A 6,566-nucleotide genomic window follows, 5' to 3' on the forward strand; every position below is an offset into this window, starting at 1 on the left:
AGTTACTCAGTGCACCATCGGTGGTCTGTCAGTGTCGTCCCACAAAAGTGAAAGTAACATTTGTGACTCACACCCACTTCAGGAATTGCCCAGTGTGTCACTGCGTGCTGGTAAGTGTTAAGTGGGCTCAGTCTGACATTTCTGGTGCTGCACTGATAATGAACCGGCCCACTGCCTGATCCTGGTGGTCTTTGTGTTCAGTCGCCTACACCACAACAACCAGCCCAGAGATCAGCCACGAGAAGAGCTAAAGCCGTAAACTCCAAGACAACTGTAGGTGTGTGTGACGCTAGACTGCAGTCACTGCATGAAGCTGTTTTTCCAAAGTGGGCTGATTATAATTACACCAACAGCAGGCGTGGATATTTTAACCCTGCAGCTAATGCTGTGCTCAACGCGAGTTGAAAATTGTTGTTGAAAATGAGCTTCTATTTTTGTAGCAGGATTGTGTAATTGATGGTCACAGCTTCAACCAATTAGTTGTAAAATTACTCAAAAAGCACTTTTCCCTTTCCCAGAACAGACAGTGGGCTACATGCGTAGGTGAACGGTAAGGTATGTATGGGTAAACTGTGTGGGCCATATACGTTTACTAGTCACTAGTCAAAGGTCAAACCACGTTACATTTATACAGCTCCTACACAAAAATGCTGGCTAAAATGTTATTTTATGATATTTATAACAATTGTGATTAGATTAGATCAGATTCTTCTTAATTTCCCACAGGGATTTATAAAGTTCTATGTATCTGTCTATCTAATAGATCAGATCAAATTATGAACATTGGAAAGATAATAGAACTGGCAGGTGTTACAAAATCAAGTAGAATCGAAGCAAAGACAAGAAAGATAAGATGAAAATATTGATTATTATTAAATAAAAAAAACTACCAACAATGGTAATAGTAGTATATAATAAAGCCTGTCCATACTGTATATTTACAGGACAGAACATGCAAAAAATGAGTACTGAAAAATATAAATCTATTATATACATATATACAGTATGTCTGAGTTCAGTTAGGGGTCTCTGCAGCCCACACCGTGGTGTAGACACTGTAGACCAGACCACTTGTTTACATGAGTATTGCATATTTGAGAAAGTGTTTGTGGCAAAAGACAAAATATTTTCTGATTTTCGCTAATAATATACACACCTGATAGGAGACCATGGCATCCCCAAGGTTTTCCCGAAGACCAGAGAGGGCGCTGATCGTCTCCTCTGAGCCAAGTGTTTGAAGTGCTGCAAGATAACAAGAATAAAAATAAAAATTCATGGTGTGATTCCGAGGTCTATCTTTGTTGTTTATTTACAGAGTCTGAGCAGGGCATGACCCCAGGACGGGGGGTGGTGGTGATGGAGGGATTTCAGCCCCGCTGAATGTTTACCACCTGAAGGTAGACAGGTCTGTTACATAAGCTGCCCAGGGCGCCTGAAGGGAGTATTGACCTTTTTCTTTATTGAAACGTCTCTGCTGTATGAAACAGATGACATTTGTTCTGCAGATGACGGGACTTCAAAACTAAACACCTGGCTTTAGTTCCACCAACACAGAGAGGTGTTGACGCTGGTGTCGTCATCAGGTATTGTCAGTGAAAGACTTAGAGGATTATGGCCCAACATCCACAATATTATTCTGTTAGCACACAGCCTGGTACTTTCTGTCTCTCTCTCTCCGGGTGTCTGTGTGTGTGTGTGTGTGTGTGTGTACACCATGCATTTCTCACCTTGGCCTTCAGTGGCGCCCTACCTGAAGAAATCCACATCCTAACAACTTCATATTGTCTATAGAAACTATCAATATTATATATTAAATGTAGTCTAACGAGTCGTTATATCCTAGATAACTCATGTAGCAATAAACTGAGTAACACCGAGTAAAACTTCAGCAATAAACTGAAGCAACAGCTGCGACATAATGTCCATAAAAACATCAATAAAGTCCAATTATTACAATTACAATAGTATTGGAAAGACAAAACGCATTTTACTCACCAAAACTTTTACTATTTAGCTGTACACTCTTGCCTTATAATGAGTTTAATTAATTACTCTGTTGTACAGATCATCCGTGAGTTGTCCTTCTCTAGCTCCATCCATGCTAATGATTAAAGTCCAGTCTGTCCTGTCGAATTCATGGCATACGTTTTAAATCGCTTTATGCTGAGAAAGTCCTGAAAACATACTATAATTAATTATAATAATTTATTATAATAAAAATACTATAAAGTGTGCTAGTCGCTACATGCTAGTTCGCTAGATTCGAGACTGCGTTATCTTTGACCATCCAATCAAATCACTCAAATCGCTAATGACGTAACTGCGGACCAGCTAGAAGGCCTTAATTTGCCGGTTTGATGCCAACTCAAAACCTGATTGGTTAAATAAATAATATCATTATCATTCATTTTAGGCTCCCAGCAAACGTTTGGCCGGATCTTGTTGTTGGCGGAGCAAAAACCAAACAACCGACCGCATTTCTTAATATAATCACATCATAAAATGTGTATATATAAAACAGATTTAAAAGTGAGAATATTGATAATACTGATTCAAAAAAATGTATATCTCAACTCAATAATTTTAATAATTTTGCTACTGTTGAATATCCATGTAACTAAAGCTAAGTTCGCTACCGCACAGCGTGAATGCCGTTTATAGCTGTCATGAGGATTGTCAAACACTTGTAGAGTGCTGTAAATTGTGCTAATTTTGACCAGTAAATGGCCTCCCACTGGTCTCATTACAGTGTTCCAGCTTTGATATAAGGTCTGAGTGCTCTTATGTTTGATATGTGCAGTGAAAAATCCTTAGGGATGAAGTGTAACAGTCAGCAGGTGTGAACGCATGTTGAAAAAATCGACAGATGAAGGTGTATAATAATCATGTGAATTTCCACTGGAGAAACAAGTCTACAGCGGGGCATCGACAAAGCACAGACAGAACCTAAACCAGTGAGTTATACACCAACAGGGTTCAGATTTGACCCAGGTTAATTAAAGGTAACACATAGTTAAAACAAGATGAGCAGCGTTTATTATTATTATTATTATTATTATTATTCTGTCATTTGTAAAGATCATGAAAAGATGGACTTCTTCTACTGTTCACTGCTGGATATTTGATCAGAACTCACCGGACGCAGCGAGGCTGCAGCATCATCACAGCTTCCTCTCCTCATGGCGTCCATCCCATTATCTGTGTCCATGCAGATGTTCTCCAGGTGACTGCTCAGCCCCGTAGTGTCTCCAGCAGTGGTTTTCACATTAAAGTATTCAGTAAAGGAGACACAGTCTGCATCCCAGTTTGCTCCGCAGTGACCGGATGATGAGCGGCAGCAGAATGAAGCCTCCTGTTGCATCAAACCCTTTCTTCCAGCTCCTGTTAATGAGGTTCAGAACAATAGAGACTCACACAACATCACATGCAAAAAAAAGGAGGGTTTTTTATGTGTGCGTGCGTGTATGTTCCCAACCCAGACCCAGAGAACCTAACACCCTGTGCATAAATCCCTGTCTCCGTCTCCCACCCTCGCACCAGTCTGTCCTGTTACGCTCCATTGAGGGTCTCATTGTCTCATTATGGACGTTTCATTTTGTCCCCATTTCCAGACTAACGAGGGAGAAATCCTGTGGCAGCCGGAGCAGACTGACAAACAGGGCCTCATGGGTGAGACCCAACCTCCTGCTATTAACATGAACTAGTTCAAACAGAGATTAACCAACAGACTCAGGAGCTCAGGTTTGATCCAGCCATCTACTTACTACAGCTCTAAAAAATGTCTTGATTCAATTTAAAGGTTTTCTATGAGTTCTGGCTTTAAAAAATAGGTATTTTTCTTAAAAGGACAAAAGCTAAAAGCAGAAATACTCTCCTGTCAATTCTGCTGTTGACATTTTGCAGCCTTAATGATCTAAAATCAGACCCGTCCAAACTGTTCCTCAAAGACAAAAGCTAAAAACAGAAATACTCTGAGAAATATTCTGCTGTTGACATTTTGCAGCCTTAATGATCTAAAATCAGACCCGTCCAAACTGTTCCTCAAAGCGCCGTGTGGCTGCAGGGTTTTGTTCTAACCAACCAAGACCAAATAATTTGACCAATCAGCTGTCTGAAAACTGAGACCAGTTGATTGAACCTGTCAGCTCAGGTGTACCACTGCTTGGTTGGAACAAAGACCTGCAGCCACAGCAGACCTTTGTGGAACAGTTTGGTCCTAAATGATCTAAAAGACATTGATTACAGTGTGGAAAGACTGCAGCTCAGTCTGGGAGGAGGAGGTTTAATGTATATAACCATCAGAGTGTGATGAGAACAATTGTTTGACCTTTTCACTTCAGTACTGCAGCTCAGTCTGGGAGGAGGAGGTCTAATGTATATAACCATCAGATCTTTCAATCATTGATTATCATTCAAAGCACATACATTGGGCTGGAGATGAAATGTAAAACCTGCCTGCATAAGTAAGTATTCTGGGAATCAGACTCGCTGCTCTTCAGCTGCAAAACACTCGTAGCCATTATCGCTCTCCGTGTCTCAAACGGAATCCCAGCTGGTTCTAAACATGCTCAAAATGGGATTACAAATGGCTTCTTCAGTCTTTAGTCAAACAAAATTAACCTGTTAATTCGACAGCTGTTATTGACAAACAGTTGGTGGTCTGTTCAGTTCCTTCAGTAACAACCATGATCTGTTGGTCACTAGATTTCAAAGACTGTGTAGCCCACAGGGAGGTGATGAAGCAAGATGAGAATAGGAGAAAGGAAGGAGCCTTGGTACCAAGGTGAAGACGAAGTGAGTCAGTGGGTGATGTAAGAGGTGCACCCTAGAACCAAACATGAAAATCCTTCATTTTCTCTTGTCATACATTTAAAGAAAAGCCCACTCAACAGCTCAACCATAAGGGTAGTGTACAAACAACCAAACACTTCCTGTGGCACAGACAGAGGCTTTTATAGTCGACGGGGACGGTCCGGACACAGGTGTGGAAAATCAATGGCAGGTGTCCCTCATCAGGAGCCCGAGGCCTTGATTGGGTGAATGTGAGACAAAGAAGACAAAAGAAAAGAGAAAGAACAAAAACCCATGGGCGGTCTATGAGCAGGAGGAATGATGAAAAGAAGGATGAAAAGAGCAGGGAGGTCACGGAGGAAGATGGAAAAACAGCAGGCAGAGAAGGAGGTCATGAAAGAAGTATATATACTGTATATATATATATATATATATATATATATTAGAGACAAAAACAAATCAAATATTATATATGTATATTGCTGGGAGAGGAAAACAGATGCCAGCAGGTAGATGTATGATTGATTATTAATCAGTAGTTAAGTCCTTATTATGTCATCTGTCACCTCTGCTTCTCTCATCCATCCCTGTGGCCTTCGTTCACTGGACACACAGCCCAGTCCTAATCTGCCGGAGGGGAACATGGCTCTGCTTCAACAGCTTCTCTAATTACTGCAGCCATTTGTGCCATGACATAACGACTATCACCAAGCTGTCAACAAACAAACTTTTCACTTCAAAGGCTCTCATTCACAGTGTTATTTCAGGGCTTACATTCATATGATGTAAACTCTTCATCACCGTGAAAGAAGAGATGTTACTTCATCCTATTTGAATGAGTATTCAGGCCGTAGTAATAACAGTGACAGAGTTGAAGTCAGGAGACGTTGCACCAGCATCCTGTCTCTGGTCAGTACAGACGGTGTGAGACTGAGTCAAGGATGAGTCAGTGCTTTGTTATTTAATTTTCTGTAGACCATGTCAACAATACAAACAATGACTCCATCACACATATAAATATATAGGAATATAAATACATACATGAATAGAAGAGAAAATTGAAAACTATGGCCAAGCGTCACACGTCGCCACATAACGTGTAGTTACTGCAAATACACACATTAATAGCACAAGCCCTACATATTTCTGTAAAATACATAGAAATATTTTTTTTGTAGTAATTTAATAATTAACCATTGCTGAGTGGGAGAATTAAAAATGAGTAGGGGCGTCGATATTAGCATATTATCTAATATCTGTAAGAATCGTTTTCGGTTTTTCCTCCAATAATGAAAACCCGATAACGCAATGTATCAAATGGCGTGTTCCCTAAAGCAGTTTTGGGGATAGATGGCGGTATATTAAAGTGAAAGTCACTAGATGGCAGCATTGCAGCGAATTTAATTAATCTCGTACTTATACAGTGGTTTGTACAGATAAATAAATAAATATTACCAGGACTACATTGGTATCGGCTGATATCAGAATCAAAAGTGTTTGGACAATATCGTCATATCAGATATTGGTAAAATTGGTTAATATCGGACATCCCCAAAAATTAGAAACATTAGGCCAAACAAACTGAAACAGACAGTTAAACCATGCTTTTCTTAGCACTCAAAATATCATCGCAAATGTCACCAAATAGTGTCACTGAATACTCCAGTTTAGACGCAGTCAAGACGACGGTCGCAGTTCGAAACATCTGTGTCTCTGGAGTGTCTGCCTACCTCGTTCCATCACTTTGTGACCGAGAAAAGCAGGTGCTAATACTT

This window comes from Cynoglossus semilaevis, chromosome 7 (genome assembly GCF_000523025.1).
Source record: "Cynoglossus semilaevis isolate Cse_v1.0 chromosome 7, Cse_v1.0, whole genome shotgun sequence".
In the NCBI taxonomy this organism is placed as follows: domain Eukaryota; kingdom Metazoa; phylum Chordata; class Actinopteri; order Pleuronectiformes; family Cynoglossidae; genus Cynoglossus; species Cynoglossus semilaevis.